The sequence below is a fragment of the Suncus etruscus genome, chromosome 1 (assembly GCF_024139225.1).
Source record: "Suncus etruscus isolate mSunEtr1 chromosome 1, mSunEtr1.pri.cur, whole genome shotgun sequence".
Lineage (NCBI taxonomy): Eukaryota > Metazoa > Chordata > Mammalia > Eulipotyphla > Soricidae > Suncus > Suncus etruscus.
In genome coordinates this window covers 29,755,006-29,779,027 of record NC_064848.1, presented here as the reverse complement: position 1 = coordinate 29,779,027, position 24,022 = coordinate 29,755,006, and the positions used below count along the sequence as shown (strand labels likewise).

Here is a 24,022-nt window from a genome sequence, read left to right as displayed (position 1 = left end):
TTTTGCAAAGGATAGCCGGTTCTTATGCTCTGAAGTTCCTCCCTGAAAATGGCGTCTGGGCGAGCGAGGTTTCTGGAGGCTCTTTTTGCCCCACTCGCAAGAGTTTCACGCAAGAGGACAGTAGACAGACATAGACAGGTCACACTCACAGTCTTTCACAGCTGAGCCCCACTGGGCCGGTGTACTTTCGCGGATTTTCCCCGCCTGGTGTCACACACAGGGAGCCAGCTTTTGCAAAGGATAGCCGGTTTTTATGCTCTGAAGTTCCTCCCTGAAAATGGCGTCTGGGCGAGCGAGGTTTCTGGAGGCTCTTTTTGCCCCACTCGCAAGAGTTTCACGCAAGAGGACAGTAGACAGACATAGACAGGTCACACTCACAGTCTTTCACAGCTGAGCCCCACTGGGCCGGTGTACTTTCGCGGATTTTCCCCGCCTGGTGTCACACACAGGGAGCCAGCTTTTGCAAAGGATAGCCGGTTTTTATGCTCTGAAGTTCCTCCCTGAAAATGGCGTCTGGGCGAGCGAGGTTTCTGGAGGCTCTTTTTGCCCCACTCGCAAGAGTTTCACGCAAGAGGACAGTAGACAGACATAGACAGGTCACACTCACAGTCTTTCACAGCTGAGCCCCACTGGGCCGGTGTACTTTCGCGGATTTTCCCCACCTGGTGTCACACACAGGGAGCCAGCTTTTGCAAAGGATAGCCGGTTTTTATGCTCTGAAGTTCCTCCCTGAAAATGGCGTCTCATAAGATGTTTTAAATTCAGTGCTTACCTATTTAATATTTAAACAGCAGATAATTATTTCATTTGTGTATATTTTAAATAGACGTTAAATGTTTTGAGGAATTTTTATTTAGCTATTCATTGATTTAACCTTTAAAATTGGAAGCAATTGCCTAGTACTCATATGTGGACTATAAAAATCAGCTACTAAAATCTTATATCTGCTGAAACCCAACAAATATATGTGTACCTAAAATATTTTTCATATCTATGACAAACTAAAATTCTGAAGCAATAGTTTTAATTGTAGAACTTCTTTGATTAAAGCTTTTATTTTTTTATTACCTTATGAATAAAATGTAGCAGTGGTTATCACTTGGCACTATCTACCCCCCAAATACTGTATGTACCAATTAAAAAAATTTCATTTGTCCTATTTATAATATCTTGTAGTACACTAATATTATCACTTCTGGCTGAACCTTTTAACCAATTTTTCTTGCCAACTGGAAAAAGAAATCCTGCCTAACTCCATAGTCCATCATCAAAGATATCATTATTAATTCTTCCCAAAAGCCCTTGGTTAATGCTGGTCATAAATGCTCTGATGTACCATCTATTTTATGTTCTCATATGTTTTAAATTCTGAGTCTTCCATCTATGTATCTCCCACAGTACCTTTTTTATACAAGTACTTTATTTTCTTATTTGTATTTTTTAATAGTGTTCTTGCCAGAAAACTGAACTTTGTATAGATTTCATATTCAAGTAGCCTATATTGTGAGGAGAAAATTGTGAATATAGTTTGTGAATATTTGTATTTCTCGGCTTTATGCATATATTCCACATTATTAGTTATTTATTTAATAAAAATTTAGTGAAGAGGCTAATTTCAACAGTAGATGATGTTTTTCTACCAATGGCTCAACAGTAACCATTGAAAATATATTATCCTTTTTCTCTAAGAATACTAACAGCCTAATGCTTTAAAATCTTTAATAAAGTGCTTTAAAATTTATCAAAAAGTGCTTTAAAGTCTTTAAGTTAAGTTACTTCTTTTGCAGTCAGACAATCTTTGTCTGATGCCTAGCATCAAATATGGTAAACCAAGTCCTGCCAGTAATGACCCCAGGGGACAGAGTCAGGAGTAATCACTGAGCTTAAATGGATATAACACCCAAATTAAAATAAATGAATATAAATAAAATAAACATTAGCTTTTAAAATGCTTGACTTAATCTTCGGGGGAAGTTTGCTTATCTTAATTATATAGTAACTAAAAGGATCACTATAAGCTGATTGCATTTAAATTGAAATAAAAAATAAAATACGTATAATGTATAATAATATGTTATATACAATATATATGTTATACTCACTACCATCAAAACAACCTAATTATTTTATTGGATATCACAACAAATTAGACATTAATGTGACCAGTATAGTTAAACTGTAGACATGCTTAATGAAACTTAGGTCATTTCTGTCAGTGTCATGAGCAACAGAGGTAATTATGTAAGCTCAGTGACTAAATGTACTTTTTACCAAAAATTCACAAAGCACATGTATATTTTATCAGTTGATCTGTAAAATAATATATGTATCTATTATGTGACTTTCATGGGTTCTTCTGCATACTTGGAAGTATATCTGGTGAATACCCTAGTGAGAGCAGTGTGCACTTGTCTCAAAAACACAGTGCAACCATGTAGTATTAATAGAAGTTTCACAGAAATTTTATCTATACAATATTGTTACTAACTTTGGATAAATCTCACGCGAACTTCATAACCATTCTATTTGGAGACTATAAATAATTATAATTAGTTGGTAAAAAATGTTTTTTTCTTCCACATTTGATCATAGTCAGTTGATTAAACTATAACCTATATATGGATTTCTGTCTTAGGAGTTTACTAAGTAAGCTCTTAGTAAAGGGATATATAAATGAGAGCTAAGATCTAAGTGATAGTTAAATGATACCCAAGATCAAAGATCTAAGTTACGTTGTAACTAGATTTGAATTAAAATATGCTTGAAACTGGGGCTGAAGTGGTGGCACAGGGCATAAGGCGCCTGCTTTGCACGCTCTAGCCTAGGACGAAACAAGGTTAGATTTCCTGGCGATTGGCCACCTTTCCAGGAGCTATTTCTGAGCACATAGCCAGGAGTAACCCCTGAGCATCTACGGGTGTGGCCCCCAAACAAAACAAAAACAAACAAACAAAAACATGCCTGAAACATTAAAATAAACTTTTGATATTGTGAATAAAAATTTTGTTTGTTTGTTTTGGGAACATATTCTGTAATGCTGAGAGATTATTTCTGGCTCTGTGCCTAAGGATAATTCCTGGCAGGATGGGACCTTATCTATTGTTCCTTTTTTTGCCAGCCTCTGAGAATCTTTAAAAACTCCCATGATTTCCAGTCAATCAAGGAGGCAATACAAAATTCCATTTTGACCTTGAAGTTTCCTTGTCCTTTGTATTATAATATTCACGAACTCAGTTCCACCACATTTCCTTCTTTTTCTTATATTCCAGCAAAAGTTAATTTGACATTTCACTTTTGAAGTAATTTTTGCTCCCAATTCTAACTCTATCTAAATATTTTTATTTATGTCTGTGCAGTACTTTTACAATTCCTTGCAATCTTTTAGGTAGGAGAAGTTGGAGGTGGAGTAATAGCACATTGAGTAGGGCATTTGCCTTGCATGCAGATGACGTGAGTTTAATCCCTAGCATCCCATATGATCTCCTGAGTTTGCCAGAAGTATTTTCTTAGCTCAGAGTAATACCTGAATGCCAACTGTTGAGGACCAAAAACAAACAAACAAAAAATAGGGAGAAGAAATGAACAAACATGTCTCAAAGGAAGTCAGATGGATGGGAAATAATACATGAAAAAGTGCTCAGCATCAGTTATCATTGGATAAATCAAAAACAAAATGATGATGAGATATCGTTTCACAGCAATGGAATGGCACATATCAAAAAATCATGGCAACAATCTGTGTTGGCAGGAATGTTGTGTAAAAGGATCTCTCATCCTCTTCTACGGGAGTGTCATCTGACTCAAGCCCTGTGGTAAACAGTATGGAGCAGTCTCCACATGAGATTCTAATAAATAAAATGTATGGCAATAAAATTTGTAATTTTTATCACATTTTAGTAATTGTCGCAGAAGTTAGGATAATTTATATTTTACCTCTTTGAAGAAAAATATTTTAATTATATACACATGTATGTTTCTGTATTAAACTATTTTAAATTCACTTTCATATCAATTAGTTATATTTATTTTAAGAGCTAAAATAGTTTCCAAATATTTTAAAATATAAATCATTTAATCTGTAAATTCTAACATTTTTGTCTTCTTATTTTTAATCACTTTTTTTTTTACCTATGACATTTGGTTTTGTTGGATTTGAGGTAGTTTGGTAAAATTTAAAGTGACATAAAACCAATTCCTTAATGGGTACATAAAGAGAGATAAATAGATTTGTTGATTTACATATAAATTTACATAAAGAAGGTGCTGATTGTAGATTTTGTTAGACAGAATTAAGTCTGTGTTGAAATAGCGGAAATATCTATAGTGATTTTTATATCTTATAGTAGATTATAAGAATGATTATATTAGTAGTGACCAAAAAGATGACATGTTCTAATGTAATAATATAAGAATGAAAATTAGTTGGATTAATAGGAAAACAAAATATAATTGGAATTAAAGTAAGATCCTCAAAATTTGAAAGTCTATAAATTTTTGAACAATTCAGTTTTACTTTCTACTCCAAAAGTGAGGTTCTGACAGACTTTCCCAGAGCTTCATTGGTATGTAAGATGTGTAAACAGGCTTAGGGGTAGAAAGAAACAGAAAGAAATAATGCTCAGATGAATTTTACTTTACCTTCATGCTTCCTTTGAGTAGTTTAGCAGAGGTGGTTATAGTAAATTGCACACTATAATAATCAAGATGAAATAGCAAGGTTAAGTAAGCAAAAGTAGAGTTAAGGGCCCGGAGAGATAGCACAGCGGTGTTTGCCTTGCAAGCAGCCGATCCAGGACCTAAGGTGGTTCATTCGAATCCCGGTGTCCCATATAGTCCCCCGTGCCTGCCAGGAGCTATTTCTAAGCAGACAACCAGGAGTAACCCCTGAGCACCGCCGGGTGTGGCCCAAAAACAAACAAACAAACAAACAAACAAACAAACACAAAAAGTAGAGTTAAAGTGGAAAAGCAATCAACGATGCTGTCATGAATTACTTAAGAAATTATTAATACATTTTCTATAAGTATAAATATGAAATATATGGAAACAAACTAAGGATATATTGAGTTTATGAATGAATAAAGAAGCTGATATATATGAATACAGACATATAACTCAAATACAGTATATTGTTGTTCAGAAACATAAAGAATAAAATCTACCCAGGAGCAACAATATGAAAACATAAAGGAGGTTGTATACTAGGTGAAATAATACAAAGTGAAACAAATAATGAAAAGAAAATTGCATGATATACCAATATATGTATGTGAAAACTAAGTTCAAACAAACATGCAGTAAAACATAACTAATTGATGCAGAGAAAGTTTTGGCATTTTTCAGTCAATAGTTGGACTAAAGAGATCAGAAACTAAGTGATGTGATTATTTTGTATAGTGTGAAGACTAGTTACAGCATTGAGAATATAGCCAATGGTCTGGCTTTTTTTTTTTATCACAAGCCAACAACAAATGACATATCCAATGGTTAAAAAAAAACACTAAAAACCCTTCCCTTTCAGATAATAAATAAGACAAGGCTTCCTAATCTCAGCATTATTACTCAACATAATATTGAAAGACCTGACAATAAAAAATTATCAAGAGATATCAAGGATCTCTAGATTAAAACAATTAAAACTCATGTTTAACAAGTAACATCATATGTACTTAGAAAACACAAGACTACAAAAAAAAAAGGTTTCTAGAAGTGACAGACTAAAATCAATGCGCGAATCCATGACTTTTCTATAAGCATACAGATATAATTGTGATAAAATTTAAAAATACTATTTAAATGTGGTGAAAAACTTATACAAAGTAGACTATAAAACAGTGCTAAAATAAAAGAGAACACAAGAATTATAACACCTCACCTACTTATGAGTAGGAAAGACCAATATTATCAAAATAGCAATTTTGCTCAAAGCATTGTACAGACTCAATGCAGCCCCTATAATAAGAGAACAAAAAAAAATGCTCCCAGGACACAGAATAGAAAACTGGACTTTAGAAGGAAGAATATTAGGCCATTAAAAACATAGCATTAGAAATATGAATGAAATGTGGAACACCATAGTACATACCAAGACACATTATTTAGTGACTATTGTAAAACAAAGGAAGATTGTAAGAAATAATGGCAGGCATTTTTTGAGATTAGATTTAAATGATTAATAGATCATGAAGTTTGAAGACTTCAAGTAGAATAAAAATAAAGAAGCCAAAACACAAACCTGCCAAGATACAGAAGTTTTAAAAGAGAGAAACAAAGAGAACTTCTTGAAAGTAGCAAAAGCAAGGATTCATAATATACAAGGGAATTTGACAGATTAATCAGCTGACTTTTCATCTAAAGAATAAAATCCAGGAATTGCACACTCAGTTACTGAACAAACTAAAAATATATACACGTGTATAATACTAAACCTTATAACCAATATGATTTTTAGACAAAAGATAAAATATATTCCAAAGGTAAATGAAAATAAAAAGAATGCCTTGCAAACAGAATAACATTACTTACTGCTGATAATAATTGAAATGATAAAGATAACCTTAATATTATCCTTGAATGACTAATCACAAATGATATTAAAATATACTAACAAATACAAATGTCTAGAATATTAACTACTTAATTCAACTAGTCATTGCCTCCATTATAAGGATATCGTTGAGAACATCATTTTATGTACCTGTCTTCATCTTTTTTTCACAAGAGTCTCACCAGTTACTATACTATTAGGAATATCATAATTATTGAGTAGATTTTTGTTGTCTTCTGTTTTGGTGACCACACCTGGCACTGCTTAATGCTTTTCTGCTCTTGGGTATCACTCCTGGCTGAGCTTGGAGTGAACATAGGAGGTACTGGGGATCAAATCTGGGTTAAATACATATAATCCTATTTATATACTGTGCTATTTGTTCAAATTCCAGCATAGGCTTTTCTCTTAAAAATTTGTTTATGTGTATCTTTCACATTTTCAACTACATACATGAAAACTCCTTTGCTTGGCTTTTGAAAGCTTGAAGTATGAGCCTAAATTTGATATTTTAAACTTTATTATTTATTTAGGAAGCTTTCAAAGAAGTACTCAAGCGGCCTTTGGTCTTGCTCTTTGGATGATACTTGGCCAACCAGCTCAATTTATTGCTAGGGCCCTGGAATGTGGTACTGCTTAGGAATGGTACCAGGGTCATCCTTAGGATGTTTAAGTTTCAAGACTCAGAGCATGCAGGACTTTAGTTTTAGCCCTTGTATGATCTATATGAACACAACTTAAAATTTGAAAGACAGTTCATATGACATGCATTTTTCACTATGATTGGTTCATTTTTTCTTTTTAAAATTTTTCCAACTTATGTCCTACTCCTCTGTTTATCATTGTTGATTGATACCTGTTCTGGGAAAGAAAAATTAATTTAATTAAAAGTGGAAATAAAACTAATTTCTGTTTCACATTTTTTTGGGAAATCATTTATTCTTATTTTGCTTCATTCTGATTATATGTGTTTTATGTACTTTGGGTATTGTGTATTGCATAACTTTTCCAGTTAGGACCTGAAAAATACATGATAGACTTTCGTTGCTATCTTGATTTTGTATATCATTCTCCTTTTACAACAATGCATTCTACTAGAATATTAGGTAATTTTAACTTTGCTACATTAGATTAATTTTTGATTTAACTTATATTTGACATTTATATTTTAATGTTTAATTTTATTATCTTAGTTGCTACATGCTACATACTACTAGGTTATCAAGTTAGCAGTATTTCTGAGAATGAATAGTAAACAAAAAGGTCTATAAAGTGTTTTACAAAATAAGCTATACCAATGGAGAAATTTTTTTAAAATGAGCCTCTTTATAATACAAAAAGATATACTATCCTTAATAATGTTTTGTAATATACTGAGAAGGCATAAATACCATTTGAACTTCCTGACTTCTGTACAATGGTCAGAAAACCTTATGTACATGAGATGCCACTTGAAGACTATGTGATCTGTATTCCAGTCTTTGCTTTAGTTTTCCTACTGTTTGGGCCACACACACCGGTTGCTTGGGGTCAACTCCCAATTTACTGCTCAGAACTCATTCCTAGCAGTGCTCAGGAAACATTAAGTGCCTTCTGAATATAAAGCATGCTCTCCAACTCATGAAGCTATCCTTCCGGCCCTATATTCCCTGTATTTCTATTCTAATGGTAACATACTAAGATAAAGGGGAAATGCTAACATGAGATGAATACATTGAAGCATAACTACCCTTGAAAGGCTTAACACAGAAAAGAAAAGGAAAGGCTAAACATAAAATGGCTAAATAATTTATAAATACATGGAGAGATAGTCATTTAACATGGAGATTTTATTTTTTTTAATATCTTGTCTTCTTAATTCTTAAAAGTATAAAGAAAAATAAAGATCATTTCCAAAGATTGCCACAGGCAAGAGGAACTGGAATCCTAATGAGAATCATTAATGTGTATGAAGTTGCTATGATATGACACTTTTCTTTGATATAATTTAATCAGCTTATCTAATTTTATGCTAGAATATATTAATGTTCCACAACAGTTTAAAATTCATGTGAATCCTCCTTCTCATTCATTAGAACTCATAAAAAATACTAAAGAGATGGGAAGAGTAGCAATAGTAGAGTGAATGGGAACTTACCTCTTATAGGACTAACACAAGTTCCATCCCCGACACCCCTCTGCCTGCTAGAAATTATCTCAGTGCACAGAGCTGGGAGTAAACTTTGAACACAGATGAGTGTGACCCCAAAACACCAAAACAAAAGAACTGTGCCAATATATGTATGTCACCCAACTACAGATAGGTAGTAAAATAAATTTCAGTTTCTTCTGATCTAATATATGCTTTTGTGTAATATAAATATAGGCAACATTTTGTTCTTACATGTAATGCTTGTTTTTCATGAAGCAGAGTGATGCAGAGAAGATTTTCTAAAGAGGTGCAAAAATAAATCATCTTAATTAATGTTAGCTTAGAAAATAAAGCAAAACTGCCATTTACCATTTCCTCACCTGAATAGAGGCACACCGGTTTTTCTGTACATAGTTTCTGTGTGTCTTTAATTTTGCCAGACTCAAATCTGCTTTCAAACACCTCATATGTAATCAAAGTAAAGGGCACATGTAGGCATATAAAATGCTATTTGGAGTTAAATATTCAATGGCAAGTAGTTTTTAGTCCTTCAGTTGAGACTTGTTTGCTTTGATGAGAAAGGTTGAATGCCATAGACCTCAGTCTGCAAACAAATGTATTTCTAAAACTTAGAAGTTTGGTTCATTTCAACAAAATGTTCTAAATTCACTAAAGGTCTGAAATATTTTATGAGTAAAAGTTGCATTTTAGAAATTAATTTAGGGCCCGGAGAGATAGCACAGCGGTGTTTGCCTTGCAAGCAGCCGATCCAGGACCAAAGGTGATTGGTTCGAATCCCGGTGTCCCATATGGTCCCCCGTGCCTGCCAGGAGCAGACAGCCAGGAGTAACCCCTGAGCACCGCCGGCTATGGCCCAAAAACCAAAAAAAAAAAAAAAAAAAAATTAATTTAACAGATAAGTGGTACTCAAACCTCAGGAAAGTTTTATATTAGAAGTTGCTATTTTCATCCAATTTGAACACTTCCCATATAATTTGTAGATGCCAGTAAACTATTAAAGATTAAGATTTTGAAAAAGTACTCTGAGTGTTTTAGTTCACAATAAAGTTTAGCTATGCCAAGGTAAGAGCAGAGAAACTGTTACAAGATTAAGTTGAGAGATGAAATCTTTTATTCAGTTTCATAATGTGGAATATATATATATACCCAGTAAAATTAACTAAACAGAAGTGAATGTTTCATTTGTCTAAATAGAAAAACCAAATAGAATTGCTTATAATATCTCAAAGGGAACAGATAGCAAGCAAGAATATCCAATTTAAACCCATAATTTAATTTTCCTCAAAAAATATCCAATATGAGTAACCAATCACAAATAACCAATGAGGGCATGAGTTACAATCAATCGAACAAGTTCCTTACTTTGTTCACTTCTCCATGCAGCTGTCTTTTTGATTCCTGTCTGTAGAGTAATTTTGGTGTTATGTTATTTGAAGCCACTTTTGCTTCACTAAATTATTTAAATATTAAAGTGCCCAGTTTTTTAATATATTTTTCTAAAGAAAAAGAAATTTCAGACCCATAATTTAGCATATTTCAGAGAGTAATTTTTGCATTCAATGAGCAATGTGAGAAAAATATAAATGGAGAAATTTAAAAACTATAGTTGATTTAACAAAGGGTAAAGTAAGATGTGAGATGGAAGATGAGATAGCAAAGTGTTTGTTACGTATTGGAACTGCAAATGTTTCTTTGAGAGACAAAAATTAGAAGTTCAATATATTAAAAGATAACAGAAATAAAGAGAAGTAGATCAGAAACATGAATGTTTTGTGCCATAGAACAAATTATTCATAAAAGCCAGTGCTGGATTAGCCAATCATGAGATGAAGAATGTGCCTATGGCACAAGCAAAAGAGCTGAACCATAAAAGTTAAATATAAAAGGCAAAGATAAAAGATGAAATAATAAAAAGAAACCAATTTTGATGGAGACATTCAAATAGCACAGCAGGTATGGGGCTTGTCTTGAGCGCCACCAACTCCATTTCATTCTCCAGGACTGCATATGATCTATCAAGCACCACCAGAGGTTACTCCTGAGCAGAGAGCCAGGAATAACCCCTGATCACTGCCAAATCTTCCCACAATAATAATTCTAGTTAACAAAATAGAAGTAAATATAGTAGTATTAAATATATTTTGATTAAAGAATCATAATAGACTTTCATACAAATTTTATAATTTAGTTTAAAATTTTTTGGGGGTTGGGCTGCACCTGTGATGCTCAGGAGTTACTCCTGGCTATGTGCTCAGAAATTGCTCCTGGCTTGGGGGACCATATGGAATGCCGGGGGATCAAACCACAGTCAATCCTAGGTCAGCCACTTGAAAGGCAAATGCCCTACCGCTGCACCACCACTCCCGCCCCATGGTGTAAAATTTAATTTTAAGTTATATTTAGGAATAATGTAGTTGTTTATGTTTTTCTGACCTGAAAAACTGACATGAAGAAATCATACAGGGGTTTTACCAATTGCCTTGCATGTAGTCTACCCAGTTCAAGTCCCAACATTGCATATATTTAATGAATACCTTCAGGAATTATCCCTCACACAAAGCCAGGAATATGCCCTAAACATCACTGAGTGGCCAAAAGGCAAAACAAAATAAAACAAAACACAAGAAGACAATACCTCACCAACTTTGGGTAAAAAATGGAGCTCAGTGACATACTACATACTCTGCGTATATGAAATTTGATTTCAATCTTGGCATTAAAATTAATGAGAATCAAAACTCCCAGTCTGACTTAAATAAGAAAAGGATACATAGAAAAATTAACATGGATCTAGCCATGAGAGAATATGCTTTGGCATGAGATTTCTTTTTTAATAATTACTTTATTTAAGTATTATAGTTACAAACTTGTTTATAATTGAGTTTCAGTCATAGAATGTATACCAACCTTAACCAGTGCTCTTTTTTTTGCTAACAGTTTCAACAGTTTCCCTCCCATCCACCCATCCCTGCAAATATCTGGGGCAGGCATTTTGGAATAAAGATTTTTAAAAGGGCAGTAATATCCAATAAAAAATTATAAGAAAAAATAAAATGTGGTTTCTTAGAAAGGAGTCTAAAGGATATTAAACTCTGAAGACAAGTCATGAAAATGGTATTGGAGACATATAGCATACTAGTGACATCAGAAAGGACTAATAATACCTAGGGTGACTATTAATTTATTGGTCAGAAAATGAAGCAGAATAACATATAGGAGAAAATATGTAACTGGAAAATAAAATATAATAATCAAAATCATTTTTAAAAAACAATATATAATTCTTTTCCTTTTATTTATTTATTTATTTATTTATTTATTTATTTATTTATTTATTTATTTGGTTTTTGGGTCACGCCTGACAGCGCTCAGGCATTATTCCTGGCTCTATGCTTAGAAATCACTCCTGGCAGGCTTGGGGGACCATATGTGATGCCAGGATTAGAACCACCGACCTTCTGCATGCAAGGCAAATGCCTTACCTCCAAGCTATATCTCCAGCCCACTTTTCCTTTTTTTAGAATTCTAAAGGACTAAAATTACATTATTATAAAACTTACTTATGTAGGTATAAAAAATCAAGATGTTGGAGAATTGGCAGAAGAATAAATGCAAAGGAGAGAAGGGCTTAGGAGTTATTCATGATGTTCAATTTTGTAATATAAAGAAAAGCCAAAAAGAACAAATGTATACATACATGTTAAATTATTACTGATAAATGAAAAACTCCAAAACAGAACTATATAAGTACAGTTAAATTATACCTTTTCTTTCAATAAAGCATTTTTGTTACTTCCTCAGATTAATTTTGTTGTTACATGTACATTTTCCTAAATGGAATTGAAATAACAAAAATTCATTAAGTTAGATAAAGAAAAACATGTCTTTTATACATCTTTAAATTACTTAATTGAATTATGCAATCTAGAACTGCCAACAGAAACTCAACAGTAAGAAAGTCAATCCAATTTAGAAAATGGAAAGGCCATGAACAGAGACTTCACCAAAGAAGATATACAAATGAGAAATAAGTAACTGAAAAGTTGTCTAACAGCATAAGCCAGTAGAGAAATGCATTTTAAATGTATGACAAGAAACTTCTATCTACCTATTTGAATGGCTAAAATAAAGCCTGCCAGTAAAAAATTCTGACAATTATGTATAAAAATTGAATTCCCATTAATTCCTAGTAGGAAAATAAAATAGTATGGTTATACATGAAAACTGACACATTTTTATGGCTCTTGTAACTGTACTCTTGGAGACAGACACATATATGATCAAAGACAGGTAGATGGATATAGATATAGATCCCCAAACTGAAAACAAAATATTCTTCAAAAAGCAGTGATTTACTCTTAGAGTATAACCGTACAATTTACTGGACCTAAAATTATATCAATAAAAAAGAACCAAGATTTGGTATAAATCATTGCATGAACTTCAAAGGCATTTTGATGAAAAACATTTAGAAAAATAAGATGCATGGTTCAATTTATGTAAAAACTGATTTGGCAATTATAGTGGTGGAGGAAAGTGTTTGCAAAGGTTTAAGGCTGGGAATAAATTGTGATGATTAAGAAATAAATGAGATAATTTCTTTAAAGTAATGAAATAACTGTATTCTGATTATCTCAATTATTATATTGGTTACTCTAATTTACACTGTAATGCAATTTTATAGAGCCACAAACATATATAAAAATATACATGTAGAAACATGAAATTCAATTTTGTTCTGTAATGAGTTATTAATACTATACCAATGTTAATTCCTTAGTTTTGACAATATACAGTGATCAAGTGTTATTACAGTAGTTCAGGGAATCTAGATGAGAAATACAAGTAAACCGTACCATGCATTAAGTTAATTCAAACTTAAAAGACATTTTAGATAGTTGAGATCATCTAAAATTCTCTGAGAAATGCAGTACAGATAACCTAGAGTGACTCTAACAACCATTTTAGAAGAAAGTCTCCAACATTTTACTTTGTAAATAGAAATGAATTAAGAGCTCAGACTCTGGTTTCTCCTAGGGATAATAAAACATCTATATCTACCCAAAATAACTGAAGAAACATCAATTCTATAAGAAAATTATAACTAAAGTTCAACATGATTATAGTTTTTCCATTTCTACATGGTGTTTAGAAGAGAAACAAGATAGGACACAGTGCGATTGTTTTCACTGTCATTATTCCTTTTCCTATATATGCTATACAATCTTGGGCTGCTGTTCAGAGACAGAATTCACATACAAACCTTGGTTTTGACAATGTGACTTCCTTCAGGATAATGGAACCAGCGCAAATAGAGGTTTAAACAGGTTCATGTTTATTGGGTCTCCCACTTTCTTGATGCTAAATTGGGAGGTATTTATCAAGCTTAAAAGAGGCTGACTGAAAGCCCTATCTTGTCACCCCCAAGTGTCAGTTTATATAGAAGTTTATTTAAACTCCCAAACCCTAAGCAAAAAAAAAAAATACAGAATACAACTATACAGGCAACACCCAGAGAAAGATAAAAAAAAAAGGCATATTTCACTGATGGATTTAGATGTTTAGAATTGAAACTTCCACGTTCTGAATTCTTCCATTTGCTGTGTAAAATAAGAACCACACCTACAACTTAAAGAAAATGAGAAAAGATAACATTTTAGTGACTCTATGAGAGAACAAAGAGTTGTTTTACAGAAGATATGTTGCATGCTTCAACTTAATAGTTGAAATTATAAATATAAGATGAGAACAATCAAATTAATAGAAGCAAGCAAGATTTGATTGAGAGAATATTTGTTTTAGATAGATTTGTGGTTTTGACACACCAGACATATGGAAAAAGGGAAATCCAAGATAAACTGAAGCTAATTATCACTGTGATAAGATAAATGGTGGGATCCATTCTTAGAAAAGAAAGTGAAAGTTTCTCTCTGGTCAAAAAAGGAGTGGATATAATAATTTTTTTTTTGATTTTGGGGTCACACCTGGCATCGTTCAGGGGTTACTCCTGGCTCTATGCTCAGAAATCACTCCTAGCAGACATGGGGGACCATATGGGATGCCGGGATTCAAACCATCATTCTTCCGCATGCAAGCTGAATACCCTACCTCCATGCTATCTTTCCGGCCCCGATATAATTATTTTTAATACAGCAAGATTCAAAGAATTTCTGGAAACATTACTATTAAAATATTCAAGCCAGAGAGAACAAAAGATAAAATGGAATTTTCAGAGAAAAAATCTAAACTTAAGATATAAAAGTAATGTAAAATAAAGGACTGAAGAAACCAGAAGGCCCCAGAGCTATATGGAATAAGAAAATTCATGATAGAAACTCACTTGTTTATATATTTATTTATTTCCCAGTATATTTCAAGCTCAATTATACATTTAGAAATATATTAGTTAACAAATTTCCTGGACTTGTAGTAAGTAGAATTTGTGTCCATGTACCTTATGTCCCCAAATTAAAAATGTAGTAATTTATGTATGAATGAATACATGGTTGGTGTTGCATACTCTAAAATAAATTCCATGTATATGCCTCAAAGATAACATGTTATTCATTATGACTTTTTTTGTTGTTAGAAAGATTGAGGTAAGAGAGTTAGAGACAATATTCTCAAAGGACAATCAGTATAAGTGAGGAAATGTAAGAATTCACTGAAGTGACCGAGGATCTAGAATATTTTACTGTTAAGAGTTTCTTTCGGAAAATATGCCAGAAGTCAATAAAAGAACAGTCTTATGGAGACCTGTAGTACAATACGAATATTATTATGGAGATTCAAATAAATATGGCTTTTTAATTTGCCAGAATTAATCCCCATGGACTTTCAATTAATAGTAAGCAATCTGTTCCAATTTGGGGTCTGGATTCTTTTTTTGGGGGGTGGGGGGTTAGTTTCACACCAGGCAGCGTTCAGGGGTTACTCCTGGCTCTACGCTCAGAAATCGCTCCTGGCAGGCTTGGGGGACCATATGGGATGCCAGGCTTCGAACCACCGTCCTTCTGCATGCAAGGCAAGCACCCTATCTCTATGCTATCTTTCCGGCTCCCGAGGGCTGGATTCTTCAGTAGATAGGCAGTAGTGGTATAAATATAACAGAGATAATAAGAGGTATAATAATTCATATAATGAGGAACTAATGTGTTGTTGGCTATATTTATGAGATCTGTGTTCTCAGACATAACTTATTTCAAAATTAACAGTAGAGATTGGGAAGTGACAGTTTTTTTCCATTTAAATGCCTAACTATGTAAGTCACATTATGACTGCATTTATCATTTGAGACTTCAAAAATATACATATGTACTCATTCAGATAATGTCAAGTGTATTTCTAATCAATATTATGTCTCCATCCAAAATTCTGGCTTACAGTTTCTTTTTTTTTTTTTTTTTTTTTTTTGGTTTTTGGGCCACACCCGGTAACGCTCAGGGGTTACTCCTGGCTATGCGCTCAGAAGTCGCTCCTGGCTTGGGGGACCATATGGGATGCCGGGGGATCGAACCGCGGTCCGTCTCCTAGGCTAGCGCAGGTAAGGCAGGCACCTTACCTCCAGCGCCACCGCCCGGCCCCCTGGCTTACAGTTTCTAAGTCTTGGAATTTAAGCGTTTAGAGTGATAGAGGTGTTTTGTTATGCAAATGAGGTAATTTTTAAAAGTACCTAAAATGAAGCAGGTTTCTAGGAGAATCAAATCAATATTAAAGGGTCTGTCTGAACTTCCATTTTTACCTGTAGGCCTCTCAGGAGATAAAAAGTGCTGGAGATTAAATAAATGGCTAGAGATCAAAGATTTACTGTCATGTCTAACTAATAAGGTCTTCATGAGGACCTAAAAGGAAATGGGTATCCAGATTAATTTTGGGAAATGAGAAGCCTGGAGAGGATGTGGAAATATCAGTCCTTTTCTCCAGAAAACTGTACCTGAACAATATTTTGGAATTAAATGGGTGACCTAGTACTATTTACCATCTCAAGCCACAGAGATTGACACACATCACATAAAACAAGAACAACAATTAGTGCTGGCAGAGAAGTGGGAAAAAGGGAACTCTCATTCAATGCTGGTGGAAATGCTGTCTAGTCCAGCCTTTACGAAAACAATATGGAGATTACTCAGAAAACTAGAAATTGAGCCCCATATGATCCAGCTATACCACTCGTAAAGATGTACCCTAGGAACACAAAAACACAATACAAAAAATGCCTTCTGCATACCTATATTCATTGCAGAGCTAACTACAACAGCCAGACTCTGGAAACAACCCAAATGCCTGACAACAGATGAGTGGCTAAAGAAACTGTGGTACAGATACACATGGAATACTATGCAACCTTCCAGAAAAATGAAGTCATGAAATTTTCCTATACATGGATGGACATAGGAACTATTATGCTAACTAAAAGAAGTCAGAGGGAGAAAGATTCAGAGTAGTATCAATCATTTATGGGATTTAAGAAAAATAAAAGACGTTATTGTAATAATACCCAGAGACAACAGAGATAAGGACTGGAAGAACCTTCTCATAATATGAAGCTTACTATAAACAACTGTCATGACAACATTAATGAGTAAGAAAAGTAGAATGCCTGTCTCGAATACAGGCAGGGGAAGGGGATGCGGGGTATGTGGGAATGTTGAACTGCTGAAGGGGGATGTTATTTTTATGACTGAAACCCAACTACAAACATGCTTGTAATCATGGTTCTCAAATAATGATATTATTTAAAAATAAAATAACAAAAGTAACTTTAAATTAAAATATTAAAATATTTTTTAAAATTAAAAAATTAAAAGCCTAAAAATACTTTATGAAAAGTATATTAGCCCCCAGTAATATTTGAATCAAGCTGATTTGAGTTGAATTCTTGGATAATCTGCTATTTTCTTGACAATTTCTGGACTATGCAACAACTCAAATTTTCTTTAATATAGTCATCCCCATAAGAATGCAACAATTTAGATACCAATGTGTATCTGAACCCACCTAATGTTAAGAAACAAATGAAATTACAGAATGGTCAACTAGCAGGAAGAGCTTACTAAACCTCCTGACTAAGACTTAATGACCTCATTGGAGATATAATAATCTTCACAAATTTGCTTGTCGCTATAATCTACAATTTTCCTTTTATTTCTTTCTTCCGTTCATTTTTATAATAATTTTAATCCTACTTATTTCTCTACATATAATGAAATATAAGTTAGTTTCATATATGTTACAACCCAGAGGTTAAATTTTAAACATTTACAGCTTAGTTAGATAAGAGTATGCAAAACATCCTAGCTTTATGATGACACCTTTTGTATGTTCTTGTGAATGTGTATTTTTCAAAAATTTATCAGATTATTACTCAAAACAAAAATGAAAAATGATATAGTAAGTACTAATTGAAATTCTAATTCCATGACAAAATGTAAATGAACCATTGCACAGGAAAATTTACTATTCACAAGAAAACTGCTTAAAATCACCCAAACTAAGTGGTTTTGAGTGTAAATTGCTACCTCTAGGCTCCAAAATAGTGAAGAAAATTCATCATTAGAAAGATGAGAAGATTCTGTGCCATATTTGGTGATGTTTCTATTACTTACTGCAGTAGCCACATTTGGTTGTACTTGAAAACCAAGACCTTTTCTAAAAAATGTTTGAGGCCAACAGTGCTGGGGACCAGGAAGTATGCAATTATTGGATAGAATTGAGTGACCTGTACTCAGTCAAGAAGGAGGAGAGCTTTGGGAAGCAATGGATGGGACACATTATTGGACATATGCCCTTTGATAAAGAGAATTTTGCACCAGTGTTGTCTTTTTGTTATGAAAGGGCATGACATGGAAGAGAAAACTTCAGGACCAAATATGCTGTTGTCACACTCTTGGATTTTCTAGTCTACAGAACCATGAGAAGTACATGTCTGTTTGTAGACTGCAGAGTTCATTGTATTTGTTTTCATTGTATTTTTAAATTTTAATTTACTTTATTTAAAGTAATTGTCATAGTTAAATTAAATATAATTGTCATAGTTGATAATATATTTGCTTCCAGATCAGTGGGAATGAAATTATTAAAAAAGGAAATGAAAGAAAGAAGTAAAAGGAAAAATTGTAGATTATAGAGACAAGCAAATTTGTGAAGATTATTAAATATCCACTGAGGTCATTAAGTCTTTGTCAAGAGGTTTAGTAAACTCTTGTAGCTAGTTGACCATTCTGTACATTCAATACACATTGGCATCCAAATTGATGCATTCGTATGGGGATGACTATATTCAAGAAAAATTGAGTTGTTGCATAGTCCAGGAATTCTAAGCACTAATGCTGATAATATGGCTTTTGTGAAGCATGGTTTATTTTTTACACATACTAATGCAATGAAAATATAAAAATTAAGCAGTAGACCCAGGATTTTCAATCTTGTAACTCCACCATCTTGGATGAATTTGTATTTTGTAGTTACAGAGATAAAAGGCAAAGTTCATTGTATTTTTTATATAATTCATAGAAGCCCAAGCTAAGACAGACACACTTTTTTCCCTTCCTTCCTTCCTTTGATGAGAATTTTTATAAAACCAAGAATCTTAAGTATAATCTTTTGGAAAATGTAAGATGAGCTGTTAATATCATCAGCATTTCCTTTCTTTCTACATGTGGAATGGGATAAGAAATTAGAGATCAAGTAGAGGGCAGTCCTATAATAGCAACATTTGTTCTACTACTGTAAAAATATGCCATTTTTAATGTCCACCTATCTGGTAAATTATTTCCCTTAGTATTCTAGTTGTTTTAAAAGATTTTAAAAGAACTAATTTATATTCAAAATGTTTCAGAAATTTAGCGATTTTTAATTCAGTGCTGTATCCCTAGATCCAGAGATATGAATTAATTACATACTCATAAATTCAAGCATGAACAATAAATACAACCAATTTCCAAACAAAAAAATCTTTTTCCATAATATTGTGTTCTGTGCTAGAACATGATTTACAAATTTATTAATTAAAGCAGAAAGAATAACTTTTCTGGAAGATAAAGTACTAATAAAGATATGATTTCTTACAAGGCCTATTCTGTTTGGAGGGAACCAAAGAACAGATCAGTGAATTATTAATAATTCCATGTTTCTTGACTGGTTAATTTTTCCAACCAGGATTTATAATAACAAACTCCACTTCAGTAGGCTGAAGTGATAGCATAGCAGTAGGTTGTTTGCCTTGCAAGCAGCAGACCAGGGACGGATCTGGGTTCGATTGCCTGCATTCCCTATAGCCCCCCCCCCCCCCCCGGAGCCTGCCAAGAGTGACTTCTGAGTGCAGAGCAAGGAGTAACTCCTGAGTGCTGCCAGATGTCACACACACACACACACACACACACACACACACACACACACATCAATAAACAAACAAAAAAAAAACCCAAACTTGAAAATAAAACTTTTTGATTGGGCACATATTAAGATTTGTACAAATTCCCTTCAGAAAATTCAAAGTAATTTATTAAACATTTATATGGAAAGTTTATCCCCTCTTTACTTAAGATTACACATTCACTTTTTATTGTATAAATGTAAATAATTTCCCAGCTAGGAATGATTTTATGTAAGAAAGAATTTTAAATCTCTTGAATTTTGATTGCTTCCTATTTTTATATCAACCATTTTGACTATTTATTGATTTGATAGACTTGAACATTTGATTCATTTCTTCAAGAACTGAAACAAATTGTAGTTTTCTTTAAATTAAAGCCAGTCCAATGTTTCCAAAACAATGTTTTGGTAGCATAGTGATACTTAATTTTTAATATTTTAATGAAGTTTTCCAAACTAATAGATTTGAGTCATAATTAAAATATAATATGGGATATGTCATTACAAAGAATTTTCATATCTAGTATATTTCTGTGCACAAAGTTACTTTACTAGACTAGGCCTTTCTTTGTTTTGATAGTTTTTCTATTACTTTGCAAATTAGATACTTTGTGAAAATGTACCAATTATGCCCTCCTGAGAGAAATAACAGTGTCACTATCATTATAGTATCTGGCCAGAGACATTCTTGCCACTTTAAAAATAGATTATATAAGACTGGTACACCAAATTCTCTAGTAGCTTTCCAAGAAACAAAATAGTTTTCATTGAAAGGATTTTTCAGAATATCACCCAACTACTAATAATTTATAGAAACGCTGTAGACATCACCAATCTAAAGTTACTTCAATATTGTTCAGAATATTATTTTCACTTTGTAGATGTGGCTCTTGCTCTGAAGTTTTTATACTAATGATGATTTTCAAAAATCATAAATTTCTAGAGAGGACAGAAGTGCAGAGAGTTCGTATTTAATAGAATAGTTGAGAAAAATGGCATTGTCCAATGTATTATCAAAGGAAATTACATTCCAAAATATCAAAATAATTTTGACATTATCAGAGATAATGTCTCTGAGGAGGTGGAAACCTCCTCTGGTCAGTAGTATAATATAATAATATGTGTCTCATTTAACTATGAACTATGTGACATGAGGAATAGAGTATAAGACAATACATTTAGAAAACTACAGCCTCTATGGTCAACATTCTATTAAGGTTCTTCACATTAAGTCACTGAGCTAGTTCTAAAATATCTTTAAAATTTTAAAGCAACACACTAGTTTAAGACACAGGATCGATTCATGCATAATTGCAAATTACACCTCTGTGCTCTGAAAAATACATTAAAAGTCATTGTAGAAACAATCCATTTCTCCCTTATATCTTAGAATGTGTCAACTCCATCATCTTCAATAGTTGATATAAATTTTTGAAATTAATGACAGTAATGGAAAATTATACATTCAAAATATTTTGTCACCTAGAGGAAACAATTTTTACAATTTTATTGGTATTTATCATATAGAAGACAACAGCATTTGGATATTAATATCATGAATAAGAGTTATTAAGTCAAAGTGTTTGAAATCATTGTAAAGAGGGAAAAATCTACTGGAAATCATTTTTATTTTTTGTTTTTAAGTTTAAATTTTATTTAAAGATTGAATATGATTGTTGCATCTGCCAAAATCTAGTCAGAAGACAGAATTCACACCTATCATTTTAACAGTAACTGAGTTTCTATATGTTACAGCAGTTTCATTTCCTGGAATCTACTCAAGAACTCAAAACCTCTATAGTAAAAATGCTTTTCACTCCTCTATTTATTGCAATACTGTTCACAATAGCCAGAATATGGAAACAACCCAAGTGTCCAAAAGCAGATTATTGGATAAAGAGACTGTGATACACATAGCCATGGAGTACTACATGGAAATAAAAGAGAGGGGGAGACAAAGCCAGGAGATTTGCTGCTCTGTGGATGGACCCAGAGAATAATTAATGCTAAGTGAAGTAAATCAGAAAGAGAGGGAGAGGTACAGAATGGCATTTCGCATATGTAGCATATAAAGAAGCATACTACGGAAGTGATAAATGTGCAAAGGTAAAGAGCCTGAATACTGGTTTGAAGAACTATTTACCAGGGCAAAAAAGAAAAAGAAAAAGGATGAAAAGGGCACTCTGATGAAGGGTGTCGTGTTGGAAGTTATATGCATAAGCCCTAGAATTGTCAACTCTATAAATCATTTAATTTTAAGACTGAATATAAATACAGTAAGGTATTTAAAGGATAAAACAGAATATTTACTCATGAAGAAAATGTAACAAATCACTATGAATCCAAAACACTGAATGTACAGAGTAAACAGGATGAATGACTAAAACTCAGACTTTACTGAGAAAGGAGGACCCGTAGAGGAAAAACGCAGAACTCTATGGAGGCACAATTGTCTGTTGCAGTTGATATGATATGGCTCAGAACTGGGGCCACACAGAGCTGGAACACAGACCTCTGTGAAATGCGCATCTGTTTGCTGGAGTTAATTGTCTTTGATGACAGCATAATGCAGCTGTTTGTGCAAGTGTTAAAGACACTGACAGCTGGACGTAGCTGCTGGGAGAAGGAGCTGAGGTTGTTGATGTAAAATGTTGCCAGGGTGATGCATATTGGAACTCTAAGTCCAACACAGACCCATATGAAAGACAGAGAATTAAGCAAACTTCTTCCTCTGTGTTCATAAGCCCTACAAAAATCCTACAGGCAACTCCTTCTGCCACCGCCGAACAAATAATGTGGTTGTAAAGGTCCAGTTTCAGCATCACAAAAGTGAATATAGTGTGTGGATAGAGTGTGAAATGAATATCAGGCACATAGACATACTATATTATCACCTTACACATAGCACAAAACATCCTAGAAAACCTGTTTATATTTGAGAGTACTTACTTATCCTTTATTTTTAGTGTATTATGATAATTTGAAAATAAAAGAATGGAAAAGGTTAGCTTGCATGTGATTCCCAAATCATGGTGTCCAATTTAAAGGTGAGTTCATCTTTATCTTCCAAAAACTCGCAGCCCGCGAGTTGTTGCAGCCCTCCATACAACATTTTGTGGCCATCAGCTGGCCTTCAAATATCACAGTATTCACGATTATTCACTTACCAAATAAAAATTGCATATGTGAAGGCCGGCCGCGGGCCACAAAATGTACGGAGGGCCGCAACAACTCGTGGGCCGCGAGTTTGAGACCCCTGAAACTGTTAAGGGTTGTAGCATTTGATTTTAGCACAATATTACAAACATAATCTTGACATTATTTCAATAATTAAAGTGATTAGAAGTCTGACATCACTTAGCGAAAGCAATCAGGATATTCTATAGTAAGTAAACTTATCACTTTGTATGCTATCTGTGCATCAATGAGGATAAAATAATGATCTAAAATGCATTATAGGAAACTCTGATACTGTAAAGGTATTTGTATGGTTTAAGGTAGGATCAAATATAAAACTTCTAAATCCAAATGGTATTTTTGGACTTTGCAGAATTGAATGCATTTAATTTGTTTTAATGATTAGTGAATTACCAAATATGTATAACTTGGAAAAATATTTTCCACTATTATGCATAAAGTAAGTATACTGTCATTTTAATAAATTATTAGTTTATTATAGATATGTCAATCTAATTAAAGGTAAAACTACTAAAATTCTAACTTTTTTTTATTTAAACAACTTTATTGCATACATGATTGTGTTTGGGTTTCAGTCATGTAAAGAAATTCTAACTCTTTAAAAACAATATTTGCTTAAAGAATAAAACTCAAGAAACAATTCAAATATCATTACACATTTTTTGTTATTTAAATTTTGTTATTTTATTTATTTATTTTTGTTTGTTTGGGGCCACACACAGATGTGCCCAGGGGTTATTCTTAGCTCTGCA

At 33.1% G+C, this 24,022-nt stretch overlaps 1 protein-coding gene across 1 annotated transcript in view; it reads right to left on the bottom strand.

Moving 5' to 3' along the window:
* SPAG16 (sperm associated antigen 16) overlaps positions 1 to 24,022 on the bottom strand; it is a 1,100,078-nt gene that overhangs the window by 559,619 nt on the left and 516,437 nt on the right. The gene's annotated exons all lie outside the window — the stretch shown is intronic.